The sequence below is a fragment of the Lacerta agilis genome, chromosome 7 (genome assembly GCF_009819535.1).
Source record: "Lacerta agilis isolate rLacAgi1 chromosome 7, rLacAgi1.pri, whole genome shotgun sequence".
NCBI classification, from domain to species: Eukaryota; Metazoa; Chordata; class Lepidosauria; order Squamata; family Lacertidae; genus Lacerta; species Lacerta agilis.
The window spans coordinates 52,615,694-52,633,539 of NC_046318.1; the positions used below are offsets into that span (position 1 = coordinate 52,615,694).

The 17,846-nt window shown below is 40.3% G+C and overlaps 1 long non-coding RNA gene across 3 annotated transcripts in view; it reads right to left on the reverse strand.

Annotated features, from left to right (window-relative positions):
* The window catches only part of LOC117050023, a 253,172-nt gene that overhangs the window by 130,980 nt on the left and 104,346 nt on the right, over positions 1-17,846 (reverse strand). For all 3 annotated transcript variants that reach the window (XR_004427045.1, XR_004427043.1, XR_004427044.1), the window contains one exon: positions 3,800-3,872. This is a non-coding gene — a long non-coding RNA (uncharacterized LOC117050023). The remainder of the gene's footprint in view (positions 1-3,799; positions 3,873-17,846) is intronic.

The following is a 17,846-nucleotide window of genomic DNA, read 5'->3' on the forward strand; positions in this document are numbered from 1 at the left end:
AAATATGAGTGAGTGATGGTGTTTGGAAGTGGGAAAGCTTTGTACTCCAAATAATCCACAAAGCACAAAGCTTTGGGAGTTTTGTACAGCCCTATCCTATAACTATGGATGGAGCATATATTTTATGTACAAGGTATCTATATATTCATATCTTACCCCAGTCTCTATTGTTAATGTGTTTGCCAGAGTGTGGAAAGCAGGGTGGGAAAAGCTAGGCATGAGGTGCACAGAGATGAACAGAAATCACTTCACATTACAGATAAGTATGACAAGCTCTATTTTTAATATATATACACCAAGATAAAGTTTCATAAAACAGAATGGCAAGATATCTGAGTAAGTTTGAATCTCTTCCCAGTGATGACATGAAAATAGATTCTTATTAATCCTGTTTTTTTGTAAATAATTATCCACAGCTTTATGGAAACCATCACATAAATCTGAATGTGTTTTGTTTATTTTCTTGAGTGTATTTCTATTTGAAAGACAGTTTTCCTATTACATGGTTTAGGTGGATCAAGGATTCAAAACATACTAATGTGCAAATGATGCAAGACTGCAAGCTTTAAACATGCTGTGTAGTCTTTTCAAAATAACATCTTGGACAAGATAAAACAGAGTGGCTGCATTCCATGGGTAGTATATTATAATGATCTAGTTCCCACCAACAGATAAATAGTTAATATCTGTATTCAATATTTAACATGTTATTTAAAGCAAATCTTTCATTGAGAACTATTTTTGTACAAACACTTCTTGCAGAATGCATAGTATAGGTGAGATGCATTTGGCTCTCGAACTGCACCAATTACAGGGTTGAAAACAAACACATTAAATTATATTTGCAAGAAGTCTTGCCCCAGAGAGAAGTGTATTCATCAAACCCACTTATTTGCCTTTAACCAATATAATTTTCTTTATAAATGTGTTGAAAAATTACTCTTGGATCTATTAGTGCTGCAGTCCTAGGCAAGTCTACACAGAAGTAAGTCCCATTACATTCAACGGGGCTTCTTAGGTAAGTGTGTACAGGAGAGGGGCATGGTGTGTGTAGCAAATACCATTCCAAGAGGCTCCCCATTAAAATATCATGGTCCCTGAAACACTGATTGAGAGCACAGCATCCCTCTACTCCCACAATATCTATGTCTTTGAAGGAGAAGAAAGAATACTGTACTTAAGAGCACTTGAGGCTGCTTTATATGGAGCTAGGGAAGCAGTGGAAGACAGGAGAGCCTGGCATGCTCTGGTCCATGGGGTCACAAAGAGTCGGACACGACTAAACCAGTGTTTTTCAACCACTGTTCCGCGGCACACTAGTGTGCCGCGAGATGTTGCCTGGTGTGCCGTGGGGAAAATTGAAAAATTACTTTATATATAGTCAATATAGGCACAGAGTTAAAATTTTTAACATTTTTTAACATTTTCTAATGGTGGTGTGCCTCGTGATTTTTTTCATGAAACAAGTGTGCCTTTGCCCAAAAAAGGTTGAAAAACACTGGACTAAACGACTAAACAACAACAAAGGCCATTCATCAAGTATTGTCTATACCAGGCATATCCAACAGGTAGATTGTGATCTAATGGTAGATCACGGGGCGTTTCTGGTAGATCTCTGGCCCCTCAGCGATCTCTTCTCCCCCCCCCCCGCCCCAAAACAACAACAACAACAACCCCTGAACAACTTTGGCTTCCTAAAAATAGCTAAACAACTTTGCCTTTACAAAAAAGGCTCTACAACTTTGCCTTTACAAAATAGGCTCACAAAAGCTCATACGAAGAACAAACTTAGTCTCTAAGGTGCTACTGGGAGGATTTTTTTTAATTTTTTATTTTGTTTTGACTATGGCAGACCAACAAGGCTACTTACCTGTATCAACAACTTTGGTCCATCCAATGATAATGGGTAGATCACTGCCAGTTTTTTTTTTATACTGTGAGTAGATCACAGTCTATTGGGAGTTGGACATTCCTGGTCTATACTGGCTAGCAGAGCCTCTTCAGGATTTCCAATAGGGTTGTCTCCCTGACCTACCTCAAGATGGCAGGGATTGAACCTGGGACATTCTGATGCAAAACAATGACTCTATCACTGAGCTACATTCCTTTCCCAAAACTCCTCTTCCCTTCAAAGACCCTTCTTCCTTCCTTACTGATCTAAGGACTGCGGTACTGATGTTTATTTATTTGGCTAGTGCCTTTGCCACACAAACGCCTATCCATTTCAAAGTTAATAAATTGAAACCATTTTAATCTCCCTTTTCTTCTGCATCCCTTCATATTTTCATGTGTATATTCAAATTCAATAAACACAGCAGATAAGTATTTAGTTAAACATGGGCATTTACTAGGAGAAGATAAGTCTGTTGCTGGCTAGCTTTTGAAATTTCCAAGCACTTTAGCAATGGCTGTGATCCAGAGGTTTATACATGTTCTATTGAAATATGTGTGCATCAAAAGTTATTCTGTGAATTTCCTGTTCAGTAACTCCCACTAAAACCTCAAACTGTTAAGAGGGACGATATCCAAAAATACTGCGCATAAAATACAGTTCTTTTCTTTGCAATGAAACATGGAGGAGGGATTTTTAATAAGCTGTTTGTGGGGGGCCATAGTGAGTTATGATCCTCAAATGAAGGGCAATATAGAAACTTAATAAATAATAAATTAGTAATAATAATAATAATAATAATAATAATAATAATAATAATAATAATAATTTGTCACCAATCAATTGATTGGAGATCATATTGTAAAGATCATCCCCAGCATGAAGGGGCATGATGCTGTTGGTTTCCGAAGCAAATTCAAGAGCAGCAATTATTTTTCAGCATTTTTTGAAAAAAGTTTTGCTTCTAGTACAACAATATATCTACACTTATCTCTCCCTCCATCTCTTAAACACGTGTACTCTTTCTCACTTATCTGGACCTAAACTTTCCTTTGTCTGAGGTTGACTGGCTGGAATCTTACCTTTGCTTGATTTGACCGTTGTTCCCTGGATTTTGAATTGGTATTAGTGGTAAGTGGCCAAGTATAGCTGGATGCTGTGCCCACACACACACACATGCACACACATACCTACCTGACTTGGGCTAGAATCCTGCCCCTTAGGTGGGACCACTGTCTTTGACAGAACAGGCTAAAAATATTGCGATTTTACAGATAAAAAGTACACTTTAAAGACTGGTGCTTGGAATTCTAGACAAAGGGCTTTGTGCATGAATGCAGCTAATTGAGGACACCCCTTCACAAAGCCAGAAAGATAACTTGGAGGAAGCAGCCTCTACTCTGCATAACACTAGGAGAATCTGCAGCAGTCGTTTTGAAAAGGACAAATTCATCCCTCATGTCTCTGCAAGAACAGCACAAAATACAACCCAGGAAAAGCAGTCTACTAACTTTTAAATTAGTCTGCACCAAACAGATTTACCCTTTTAGAAAATAGGCAGCTGATGCTCACACCACAGGGAGTAGAAAATGGAGTGTGTCAGCAAAACAAACTGGGTGCCATACCCAGATTGTGCAAGATCTCTACAATTCTGTGATACTATGTGACCACATCAGTAGAGAGCCAATCTTAAATAAGGTCAAAATAATGTACGAGGGTGGTGGAGTAATTATAATGGCCATTGCACCAAATTTTAAGCTCTCTAAACCTGTTTCTAACTTTCACCTCCCCCCAAACTTCTCTCCCTTTTTGCCCCCTGTCCTCTAAAATTTGAAAACAAAAAGTCTGCAAATAAAAACTTCCATCCTAACCCTAAGTTCAACAAATAGTGATGCATTGTTTACATACCATATCCTTGAGAACGCTCAGCACATTCTGGTGATTTTCCAGCAAAAGGGTTCTGTGCCTATTCTCCTTTTATCTGTAGAGAAATGGATAAACAGAAACAGGTAAATCTAAGAGGTATGTGTACCTTATAAAAAGAAAGCAAAATTCATTGGCTTGGATACTAAGATTTTAAAAAAAAAGTTCATGGAAAGAATATTAACCATCTCCTTTTCCTCCTGCTGTCATTGGCAACTCCCTAAAAAAGTCCATTCAGACCTCTGAGTAGTCTGAGGCTGTGAACTCCCCCCCCCCTTTTAAGGGAAATTCCCTTATTCTGAATAGGATTCCTCGCAAGAAAAGGGAAAAGTTGACAGCTATGGTCTGAGGGGGTGCAGATTTCTAAAAAGTAACCTATTTTAGTTTCCAATCCCATATGTTGGGATTTTAAACTCTATTCCAGATCTGTAATACTCATTTTGTTTTCCATATTTTGCAACTTGCCTGCTCCACCCTCATCTCACACATTTTATTAAAATTTCATATATATTTTTTAATTTCCAGCTTTCTAACAAATGCACAAGATGTACGCTTTTCAGAAACCATTTTGAGGGTGGGTGTTTGTTTTCTTTTTTACAGTCAAGTGGTGTATAAATTTTAGGGGAGGGGAATTAAATAAATAAATATGCTCAACGTTAAAGCAGCGAAGCATAATGAATAACAAATATACTGATAAAACCATACAGGAAGCCTAAAAACAAGTGGAAGCAGCATAAAAGACAGCGCAGAGATGATAATCTTAAAAAGCCCACTGAAATAAAACTATTTTCACTGCTAATCAAAAACCAAGTCGTTGGGTAGCTGCACAGAGCTCCCTTGTGAATTTGTTGCTGAGCTTGAGTGCCACACCTGAAAAGGCTCTGCCATTGATTCCCACTGCCATATTTCGTGCATATAACTTGCAGTTCTCAATGACTTTAAACTGAAGTGTATAAATTAAAACAGCTCTCCAGATCATATCATGCCCAATCTAGCCCAATGCCAGTATAAATGGATAGAAAAGGCAAGAACATTCACCCTGTGCATATGACATATCTGTGGACAGTGAGCATGTGATGTGAATTAGTAACATAATGCGCCCTGTTCCAGTCTCTGAAATATACCTGACTTCCTGCACTAAGCCTAGTCATGTATAAACTGCAGAAACACCAGAGGTGGATGTAAGATCGGTACTTGTGAAGATAACCCATTCCTTCTTCATGGTTTCTTACAGCTATTCATTAATATGTTGCCTGCACCAAACAAGAAATGCTAGGAGAGGAAATCTGGTGGTTTTCTAGATGTTTCTGAGCTTCAGTTCCTGCCAGCCCCAGCCAGCATAGTCAACAGTCAGGAGTGACTGTAGTCTAACAACACAGATTCCTTGCCCATGAGCTAGGACAGGGGTTGTCAACCTAAGGCCCATGGGCCACAAGCAGCCCATGGGGGTAACTTAACCAGCCCATGGACCCCCGTCGCCCGCTCAGTCGGCTCTCATGCGCTGCACTAAAGTGTCGTGGAGCAGAGCGGGGACCGCCTTCCATGATGCTGGCTGGCTTCCCATTGGCTGCAGGAAGCTCCTGCAGCCAATGGGAAGCTGCGCATGCCTCCTCCACACCGGAAGGCACACCGGAAATAGCGTTTGTGCATGCGCGCGTGCACACACACACTGGCCCACCACGGTGTCTGCAGGACCGTGAACCAGCCCAAGCCACAAAAACTTTGCCAACCCCTGAGCTAGGAGGTGGAATTGCCATAAAGTTGAATGGACCTTGGGTGGGTGGCAATAATGCCTTAGACAGAACAGGTTTGCTGAGAGAGAGAAGAGTGCATTTGCTGCATTTAAAGAGATATCAACAGAATTATTTTTTAAGGGATATCAACAGAAACTGCATGAGGTCTATGAAGCTATTTTTTTGTCTACGATCTGATCTACAGGAGGTCACTTGAGCTAAATCGCTGAGAAATTGTTATGACAGGTCTTTATAATGTGTTAATTTATAACAGAGATGTACTAAAAGTAAAAGGGATGGCATAAAAATGATCGAAAGTTCTTTTTTAAAAAACCAAGAGGTGTTTTTTTTCATGCTTTGAAAAACTTTTGTTGGAAAGGATGATATATTTTAATTTAGTTAAAGACCTGTGGAACTTGGGTTTAGAAAAATGTCTCTGCAATAATATATGTCGAGCTTTAAATATTTCATTCTGCAGTGTGATATGGGTAGGAATAGAGGTTTGATTTTAAAAAACTAATTTTATGTACATTTGATGGGTATGTAAGTTTATTTGGCTGGGTATTATTAGAACAACACAGGAAATAATGGGGGGATAAACTAGTAATTGTGCCACAAATTATATTATTAAAATGGATTAAAGACTATGTACAAAGAAGGAGGAGAATTAGTGGGGAATGTGTTATTAACTGCACACACATATACACACATAATGAAGAAATGAAAAACAATATACCACTTGTAGAAGACTGGCTTTCAAAACTATTGCATATTAATGTTAATGTCATACCCTCGAACATGCTGCAGAGAAAAATTGGGACTCGTGTCTTTTTGGGACCGTACTCTTACTGGAGCCATTCCAGGGTGTCCCACTTAAAGTGGGAAAGTTGAGGGGTACATAATGTGATAAAATGTGCATTTGAGAAAAACACAATAATGGAGCCTGCAACAAAATGCTAACAGTATAGAGTGTTCCTGTTCACTTTTCACTATGTACACATTCCAAAAGCTTACCATCACAGTAAACTGCTCTCTAGTCCACCATGGGACCAAACCCTATAGAAATTTGTTTTTGTTCTTTTGTCACACTGGAAGAATACTTTCCTTTTATTCTAATATCTAGAATCTAGTACAGCTACAATGCAAGGCAAACATATCAAAAAGCAATATTTCCCAGCATAGGGGTATGTCCACTGCCTTTAGTTTTCAACTCAATAAGAAAGCTGTGATATCTATTCCATCTTAACCACACATATTTTAAGCATAGAACATACAAATGCTTCTGAATGAACATTTTTATGTTTAAAAAACAAGGTTTTAATTCACTTTAGCTAAAATGAATATGCCCTAAGTTGTGCCCTCTTGGTTGTCTGCTGATTTATTCTAATATGAAAATAAATCTAAGCTCTGCTTGTAAAGCAGATCATGCATTTATTATATACTTTAAAATTAGAATATGGTTATTGGCACATTTGTTCCACAATTGCAAAAGAGACACCTAAATGAAAAGAGAGGTTTTATTCCCAGATTTATATTTTGACTCCAATTGTAATTTGCAGAAACAAAAGGATGAGTGATCTATCATTTAACGAAAAACTTTAAAGTTTTTCATTTGCACAGCCAATCACCAAATAAGAGAATTACTGTAAAATAACTAATTTTTAATGGCAGTAGAAAACCAGTGCACTCTTCTGCATATATCCAGCAAATCCATTTTGGTTTTAGGATTTTGCAAAGAACGATGTCAAAAGTTTGATAATTTTTAACACCAGTCCAAAACATAACCAACAAGTTAGTGTTAACATTCAGGTTTTTAGCACTAATCACCACATGGCAAGTTACAACAGATCATTGTTTCTTATTCCTTTCCAATGTGGCTCAAAACTGTACCAGGTAAGATGCAAACATAAGAAGTTGCTTGCTATGTCGGACCAAGGCCAACATAATCAGTTTCTAACAGTGATAAGGCACATGCCTAAAACAAAAACAAAGTATGGTGGTGATGGCTGTAACATCATTATGCCTGAGTAATTATCACCATCTTTCTTAAATATAAGGTCTTGATCTGGTCAACCACACATGGACAAGTCCCACTAGGTTCAACAGAGCCCGATTCTCCCCAACTGGTTCATCCCAAGAGCACCAGCACACACGCCACAAAGAGATAGCTGCTTTCTATTGGTCCATCTAGCTAACTTCCATAGGTGCCAACTCTGTGGGGCCCTGGTCCATTTGGGCCCCCCAATAAAATATTTAGTGAGAATTTCCCCCATACTGTATCTTCTGCAAGCTGGCACCCCCCTCCTTCCCTTCCTCTCTCCTTCCCTCTCTCCCTTAGGCAGCCACCTCACTCCACCCACCCAGAAGCCACCCTCTTTTTCTGGTTGGTCTCCTGGCTTTTGGCAACATTTCTGAGCAAGGGCAGCTGGGGAGAGGCAGGCAGGCAGGCGGGCAGGCAGGCTGGGAGGAGCAGTGAGTGGGCAGCAGGTGGGGTTGGAAGAGCGAGGCAGGCAAGCAGGCCAAAACTTCTTGCACAAGAGGCATGTGGGTGTTGGGGTAGAGGAGTCCTGTGCCCAGTTGTGCCCAGTGGAGGAAGGTGCGGTCTACAGAAGTGCAGGGAGGGGAGGGGAGGTCTGGGCAGGGGCCACCCAATATTTTGTTCAAGTTGGCACCTGTGCTAAATACTGCCTACAGCAGGCATGGCCAAATTTGGCTGTCCAGCTGTTTTGGGACTACAGTTCCCATAATCCCTGACCACTGGTCCTGTTAGGTAGGGATGATGAGAGTTGTAGTCCCAAAAAAGCTGGAGGGTCAAGTTTGGCCATGCCTGGCCTACAGGGATTGGCAACAATCTCTAAGAGGCTTTCAAGTGTTTTCTGGAGATACCAGTGATCAAACTTGGGATCATCTGAATGCTAAGCAGGTCCTGTATTGCTGCCTTACAATCCATAGCCTATAGAATCAGATCATTGGTCCATTGAGCTCAATATTGCCTACATTGACTTTTAGCAGCTCTCCAGGAGTCTTTCCTAGAAAATGTTGGAGACTAATGCTGTGTGCTCCATCATGAAGTCATAGTCTCGGACATTACAAGGGATATCCATCATGCCGCTTGCATAGGTATCTGCTAATATTGTGGTGTGTGTGTGTGTGTGTGGGTGGGTGGGTGGGTGGGTGTGCCAGGGTTCCGTTCAGCCTTGAACCCTGTAGGGTATTAGGTTTGGCTTTTTACTTTAAAACAGTGAAATCTAACACATATTCCATATAAAGAACAACATGTGGGACTGTTCTTTTCGGCAAATCAAGCTCCATGATGTTATCCCAGAAGGGATTCCATCAATATTAGCAGTGAAAAGGATTTATGAGAAAGGGAAAGTTATAAAACAGACCAATTTAACATTAGTCATTATAAAGACAATTTTTAATTATCTGCTATCCAACTAGTTTAAAGTCTTAAGCAGAAATATGTTCCTTACCTTTTGAAATGAATTAACGAACAAGGTGTAGAGCAAATATAATTCCTTTCTGAGTTGACTAAGGAAAAGAATTACTCATTCCTTAATAAATTCGCTACAGTCAATCTATAAATTCCACAAAAAAGAATACTGATGGTAGCATAAAAGGCCTTATCAAATTCAGCACGCAAAGCCAATCACTGCATCCTCCCATGGTCCTGAGTCCCTTTATAAATTTTAATTCAAGGTTCACTGGTTTGGATATAAAGTGAAAGTGGGGGGGGTCCTACTTTTTTCAGTAATGGAGTGTTCAGGGGATCCCTGCCTTGCCTTCTTTCACTTTACCACTTGAAGACAACCAACCAGCAGCAGCCAGCTCATGTCTGGTACCAGAGCCAGGCTGGGAAGGGAAAATCACTGTGATTAAAGCACACAAGGAATCCACTGCGATTAAAAGCTATAGTTGTCCATCAAAATAAAAGATCCCACCCCTCCCCTCTTGAGCTCTGGGCATTTCCTCAGTCAGCTTTCCCAGAAAAAGAGAATGGATCTTGTGCTTAACCTTTTGTGAAAACTGAGGCAACAGAGCTACTCAGAATGGCTCTGGGAGGAGCTCGGCTCAGTGTGGCTCATGGCAGTATGGAACCAATGCCATGCCCCCACCATCACACAACACCCTATACCAAGCTCCCTATAGCTCTCCCCTCTCCCTCTCAGCAAACACTAGCAACCGGCTGTGTTGGTAAGCTGGGAGAGCAATGGAGTCCCACATGGGCTGCCTCACAAATTATGTGAATTCATCATTACTTGCCTGTGCTGTTGGGAATAATATTGTTGGTGAAGTGTACATAGTTAATAAATAGGTTCATTGTGGCAGTATTAACCACTGAATAGCTATTTATCTCAGGGATGGGTGAAGATGTGGCTTACCAAATTTCACTCCGTTGCTAGTGAGGTGATGGCAAGATAAAAACAATAGCAGTGCTAGCCTTGTTTTGAATTTATTACAGACCATGGCATTTTCCTGGTCAATCATCTCACCAGAAGTACCACCAAGTTTCTGGGCTACTTGAATCCTATAATAACAGCAACTATTTCTCATCTATGAAGCTTAGATGGAGAGAGGACCCTTCTTCCTTTTTGTACTATAACTGGGATAATTATCTGCTCCGCTTTTGCCACTGGTTCTCAGAAGTAAATGTGTATTGACTGGACTGCAGAGTGTACTTGATAGTTGATTTAGCTCCATTAGTTGGTCCATTATAGTTCAAGCTGTTAGTTTTCAGAGCCTGGAATGATAGTCTTACTCCAACTTCCCTTCAATAAGGAGATGAATTATAGAATGGAAGCAGACTTCCCAGTGGGAGCACGTCCACTTGGACAGGTATGCTTAACAAGTTATTCATTAGCTTAAAACTGTGCATGCAGCCACTTCTCAGCTGCATACAAATAAAAAGTTTCTCCTTAGCAACCTTTCCTACTCACAGGGCACAAGCCTCATGCAAACCACAGAATTGTCTTAAAATTTTGCAGAGGGCTGCTCCAAGTTTAAAAACTCTGGAAGCAAGCAAACAAAAAGATCAAATAGGATTACATAAATTGTGATGGCTCACTGGTATTTCTTAGTATCACATACTATTTTTTTGCATATTGCCTCTGCCATTGACGTCATTATCCCTGATGATGTTTGCTACCTTCTACAGTCCAGAGAACTATGTCTACTACCCACATATGGAATATCTGGGGTGGGGATGAGCAATTCAAATATAACAACAGTAAAAGGCACACGTACAAAATACTGGCATCGTAGTGTAGACCTGGGACAGTGCTGGTGGTGATAGATGTGTTTAAACCATCCCACTCCAACACTCTAACTCAGATACAGGTGGGTAGCCGTGTTGGTCTGCCATAGTCAAAACAAAATAAAATAAATAAAATAAAAATTCTTTCCAGTAGCACCTTAGAGACCAACTAAGTTTGTTCTTGGTATGAGCTTTCGTGTGCATACGAAAGCTCATACCAAGAACAAACTTAGTTGGTCTCTAAGGTGCTACTGGAAAGAATTTTTTATTTTATTTTGTTTTGACTCTAACTCAGAGCTTTCCAAAGTTTTCATGCTGGTGACACACTTTTTAGACATGCATCATGGCACAATAATTCAGTTCTGCTAGCAAACTGAAGGTTGAACTAACCCCTTTCCAACCCCGGGAGGAGCGCAAGGGAGTGTTCGTGTGACACACCGACACATTGCAACCGACACACTAATGTGTCATGACACAAAGTTTGGAAAGCTCTGCTCTAACTGTTACACCAAACTGGCTCTTTACAAAACAGTAAAATATAATTTAAGTAATATTGTATTAAAATATGTTTATCTTCTACATATGTATGTATGTATTTATCTGTATAAAGTAGATAAGGGGTAATGGTGCTATTGGAAGTGACTGCTTCCTACTCAACTTTTGTTTTGTTGAGATATTTATTGTTTATGTCTATCAAATCAATACAATCAATTTTCTTCTCATGGTTGTGGTCCTTTCTGTTCTTCATGCCTCATTAATCACATCAACATGTTTGTTTTTAATTCACTAATTTTTCCCAGAGTCCCTCGTACATGAATGGCATGCTGAAAGGGTGAGGAGTGATTCATCTCAGCTAATTTTGTGGGCTTCAAACACTTATCTCACAACTATTTGAAATAAGAAATCTCATTGTGGTTTTGTGGGGACAAGAAGCATGGAGATCTCAACTCCAAGTAAAAACCTACTAAGGATAGCTTCAACATTGGGCAGAGAAGCGGTGTTTCCTTATATAGTCAAGTAACAAAAACAGATGCAGTTGGGAATCATTCAAGACAAGGGAGAACAGCAGCAAAATATTATCATGTTTTCCTGTTCAGGATGCCAGCCATGCTATGGCCTTTTCCTGGACAATTGTCTATTCACCCTTTCCATTTCCACACACACCCCATCCCAAACAGTCAGTCAGTATTGCATGCCCACTGAGCATGCTCAGTTCTCATCGGTCTCAGTCTGCACCAATATGTTAGGAGGGATTGTCCCCTTAGGGTCTTTTTCTGTATTCTGTGAGCATTGGGGTTGCCTTAAGCCTGTTGATTAACCATTCTTGTGCACAGACAGTGCCTTTTGGCTACTGAAGGACCCAAAAGTTCAATTTTACTTTTACCTTATAAGATTCCTGGTAGGTTATACACAGTTTAACCACAAGCTGGTCTTTGCACTGAGACAGCATAGACCACTGAATAGCAAGTTGTATTGGAATGAAAGCGGCTAGAGTTTGAATCCCACATGCCATGGAATTCCTGAGTCTAATATCAGAGTGCTGCAGAAAGTGTCACAAATTCTGGGCCTAGAGATCCAGCCCCTCTTGTTTGCCACATAAGCAGAACAGATTATCAGCACTGTCAGCTATAGTCGTAATCAGGTAAAGGCTATGAAGTGTAGGTGAGCAAGACACAATGATAACAGCAAGAACCTTTATTGAACTAACAGAACTGGACAACAGGGGCAAAGCAACTGCTTATATACATTTCTGAAGGCCTTGGCCACTTCCACTCCCAACGTGATTGGTTGTCTAAACTTCCAAGTTGCTAATCATGACTCAGAGTTTAAGGCCAATGGCAGAGGCCCAGATCCTGAAATGTTCTGTGATTGGATATCATGTATCGAATCAGAACACAGGAGCTCAGAATCCTTAGACCAGAGCTCAGGCAAACACAGATCACTAAATACATAACAGTTTATGATACATAGAGCATGCTAAAGCTAAGCCCCTTGTACACTGCCAAAGTTTTCGAGGGAAGAAAGGTGGGATATAAATGTGAGAAATCAATAATTTCAGGGGGAAGATACCCTTGGACAATGCTGTTCAGCTGCTCGGTTGTGTCGGGGGCAGCCTATACATTAGGTTTGTTGTTGTTTAGTCATCTTAGTTGTGTTCGACTCTCCGTGACCCCATGAACCAGAGCACGCCTTGGAAACTCTCACTTTCTTCTCAAAACTTCTCCTTTTTTATGTCCCCAGAGTTTTCTTGGCAAAATACTGGAGTGGTTTGCCAGTCCCTTCTCCAGGTGGATCACATTTAGTCTAAACTCTTGGCTATGACCTGTCCGTCTTGGGTGGCCCTGCACGGCATAGCTCATAGCTTCTTGGGGTTATTCAAGCCCCTTCACCACGACAAGGCAGTGATTCATGAAGGGATACATTAGGTAAGGTAAAGCTATTTGCTTCAGGCAGCAGATCCAACCCCCACCCTGCTTTCCTTCCGTCTATGTCATTGTGTTCCTGCCAACCCCTCTGAGGCTTCTCCTGTGCTGCCTTGTTTCTCTCATCCCCCTTCCCGCTGTGTTGTGGCAGTGCGGGCATAGCTGCAGGTGAGGGTAAAGTTGCAGTGACAGGGCTGACAGCAGCATGAGCACAGCAGTGTGGGTACGGAGGGGTAGGAGTGGGTGGGTTGCCCAAATCTGCGGCAGGGGGCATCATTGTGGAGGCAAGGGAATTCTTCACTGCCTGTTCTTCCAGCATCATTCTGTTTATCCAGCAGAGGAATCATCCCTGCTGGTTGACAGTGATTTTGTGGACTTTGACTGATCCCTCTCTCCTGCTTAGTTACCCACATATAGCATGATAACATTTTCAGCTGCTACCACCACTGCTTTTGAGCATAGTAGGAGTAATAGCAGCGGTAGGGCAAATTATTTTACACCATGAAACACACTGTGGATACTTAAAACTATTTCATAGGATGCTGTTTTGTCCAGCGGTAATTTTTGTTGATATTTTAGTAGACTCATTAGAGTGCAGGTCTCCCTTGAACTAACTATGTTAATAACTTGTTCACTTCCTAAAATACAGGTGCAAAAGTAGGAAGTATTCACATGCCAAGAAGCTTGTTTTTATTCATAGAAAGTAGAGGGTTTTCTTTAATAACTGGAGATTTTCTCATATAGATGCTGATTAGCTATGGGTCCATTCTACATAATAAGAATAGTTATATTCGCCTCTGATATTGCTTATCTACTAAACATACATATTATGTGAACTGTGGTAGTATTATTCAGTATTTGTAGATGTACTTTATCATACCAGTTTCTATGGCTTTGAGTTGCTTTTGGAGCTCCACACTAATGTCAGGACAGGCCTATTCTATGTATTATTTCAAGAGGGGATAGCTCTCCACCAAAACACCATCAAGTTTGGTGTCAGCAGAAGAGTACATGCTGCAAATATTCAATTTCATTTCCCCCAAGGAATTACTTTAAAACAACTTTAAAACTTTGTTCTGCATTTTTATATCATTTCCTCACATTTCTAGTTCCCTTTGTTTTCCATAAGCTTACAAGCCTACCACTTAGTTTGACAGTTCTAAAAGGGGGAAATCTAGAAAGAGTGGGGTGTTTTTTATCTATAAATTCTTTCAATTGCAATTTTCAGTATCCTTAAAGTACTGTATTCCTCCTTGAAAAATTTCTTAGAGTTGTTACAGATTAAATCATTTCTTTTGTGTCCCCCCCTCCTTTCAGTGAAGAAAGTTGTTCTGTTAAAATAACCCTCTATATGGGTTTTATTTCTAAGCCTAACCAGCAAGTGCCACTTAGTCTCTTTCTGTGGTTTTATATTGCTCTCATAATACATCTGGCATTCTCTTTAGAGGGATTAGGAGAGGGCATGTTATATTTGGGTGGGCAAGAGACAGACAATGGTCTTGGAGTCCAGGGTGCATCACTTTGCAAAGGAGTGGTGCTCACTCATGAGTGAATGAGGCTGAGCAATGTGGGGCAAGGACTTATATAAACTTATCCCAAGTTGTGTTTAGAAATTTCATAAGAACAAAAAATCCTGAGTCTTATGAGATTCCAGATTTCTTTTACTCTCAGCTTTGACTTGGAGCCTTCTTGTCACCATGAGACATCTCAGACAGATTGCTGCACCTGGGATGTTCTCCTGACCCCCATGACCACATCCCCTCCCTATGTGGTGTGGGAGACGGCTGATCAACATTTCCCCCTGCCCTGCAACACCCCTCCTCTCACCACAGACATTGGGGCCTATTGCTAAGAGCTCAACAAGGCAATTGAAAATAATGTTGTTTTCTAATCCTGTACCATATTATTGGATTTACTATGTTGTGGTGTAAATATATGAGCCCCCCCCCGAGTTATTATACTTTTAGTTTATATTGCCTTGTAAGAATGAACACAAAAGGCTCCCCTCCACAAAGTAGAGCTCACAAAATAAATATTTCTTTTGCATCTTAAAAACAACCACCCTAAACAGATATGGAAATTATGTGTCCCATTCACTCAGCTCCCAAATAACTTGATATTCTATCTCCCCTAGTTTTAATGTTTGCCTAATCTTGAATGATAGGGCTAAAGAAACTTCCTGTTGTCTTTTTCTGCCAGCATCTGAAGGAAGTCTCAAATAAACAGGCAAAAGAAGGAAGGGAATCCCTATTGCAGAAATTAAGAAGTAAAATGCAGGGATTAACCTCTAGTCTTGTGTGCCTTTATCTCTAGTCCGCCTTGCAACCAAAGGAAGACAGTTTAACCATTAAAAAAGATTAAAGGTATTAATTAGGCAATGCAATAGAAACCTATCACCCCACTGTCAGAGCAGACCAGAAATAAACCTTCTGCCAGATTAAATTAAAATATATATACAACTTTAGGGTTTGGTCTAAACAAAAGTCCCATGGATCAGTCTTTTATATTCTTATTGCTGGCTAAAAGATTAAACTGAAATTGAATAAACATTGTGATGTGTTTGTGTACAAAAGGGCAAACCAACTCCTTTCCCTTCATATCCAAGCACTTTATAGCACTTCAAGCAACAAATATAATCACATTGGGATTTTATATGTAAACAAAACAAAGGGAGAAGATTAACAGAAAGCTTGAGCTAAGGAATCTTGAATTGCCTCTTTTCCTAAAATGGCTCTTATAAACTACATTTTAATTTTACATAAACTCTTTAAGATGTTATTCTATGAAATAACAGATATTGCACTGACTGCAACTACAGACCAGAATACCAGGGCAGATAAGATGTATTTTACTGAAAATAACTAATGGAAATGACAAAATATTCAGAACAAAGGATACTTTGGAGATCATGTTATTTTGTAATTTAAAAAACCAACCAATTTTGTTTTTCATGCCACAGAGCATTGTGAAAAGGTGGTTCTTAAGGATTAAATAAGGCCACCTGAATTTGTCTTTTCTCTGCTTCAAATTAGACAACCTCATAAAAAGGATAGATTGTTAATAAAATACATTAATCTCATCCTGTGCTAAAGGTGACCTCCTTAGAAAAATAGATTATGATGAAGCTGGAGAATTACAATGGGTGATATTAAATAGCTCTATTCGAAATATGTTAAAGGTTGCTTCTAAACAGAAAATTGGGGGGGGGGAATGATAGTAAATGTAAAAAAAAAAAAAACCCAACAACTTTGGGATCAAATAAAGAGCTGAGCAAAGTCAAGTGACATTTTTTGCATAAAGGTAATATACACACAGAGAGACAAATTCTGAACTTTTCACAAATGTTTCCGTGGAGTAGGTCATCAGTGGCAATTACAGGGCACCAGAGATCAAATCCCAATCCTACTGTGTTCAGTGATCTCTGAACTTTCATTTAAGCTGCAGTTCTAAGGGCGGTAAAGAGGACAAAATAAAAAGGATTGAGACGGCAAAGCAGAAGTGATGGTGGAGAAACAATATTATTGGCATCTGTCTGTCTGGAGCAGGCGTCCTCAAACTCGGCCTTCCATATGTTTTGAGACTACAATTCCCATCATCTCTGACCACTGGTCCTGCTAGCTAGGGATTCATGAGAGCTGTAGGCCAAAAACATCTGAAGGGCCGAGGTTGAGGAAGCCTGGCCTGGAGAGACAATGGAAGAGTGTTCCATTGGTGGTAAAATCTATTGCAGAGTGTGCCAACGAACTGTTGGAGAGTTACAGTGCCTGATGTGGCTGTAGAGATCAATACGAGAGACGCATGCTTTACTGCAGCTAAGGCAGATGAAGGTGTCCGGTTTCACTGGTGTAGCTGGAGCATAGCATTTCTTCTCTTTGTGCTATTTCCAGCAGTCATTTCTCCTCTGGTCATTGCTGTGGATATCCAGCCTGACTTTCTCCCAGCAAACTGTGGCAAGGGATTCCCACGTGATGGAGTTAATGTTGCCAGCCTCCATGTCACGTTTGCAGACATCTTTATAATGCAGAGTTGGTGTGCCAACAGGTCTGGTGCCTGAGGCCAGCTACCCGTAAAGCGCATCATTGGGGATCTTGCCATCTTCATTTCTATGTACATAACCAAGCTAGCATAGACATCACTGAGATAGAAGTGCGAACATGCTGGAAATGTGGGCTTGGAATCAGCACTTGCAAGCAGTGGCATGGGGAACAATGGCGGGATAGGCAAAATCAGCAATAAAATTGCCAATGACGATAAAATCTGCAGTGATGGCAATGACTGTTAAAAGGCCATGGAGGTTATACAAAGGCTGCAGTCAGTCTTTAGACCATGGGTTGCTTACATGAGTGTTGAGCATGGTTCACAAGATTCCCCTATATTGAGATTGCCCCCTTCCCCCATCTCCTTACACATATACACATAAACTCCTCTGCACGTGTAAGTGTGTGCATAGAAAGTTGATTCAAAAACCAACTTTCTGCAGTCTAAACATTCCAAATTCAGCTAAGTTTTGTGCTCTTTAAATGACTTTAAGTGATCTGCTTGTCAATAAAGCGCCACCTGTGAACTGGGTAATTTTAAACTGGTCGCTGCTCAGCCCTTAATGTCATTGGTCTCAGTTA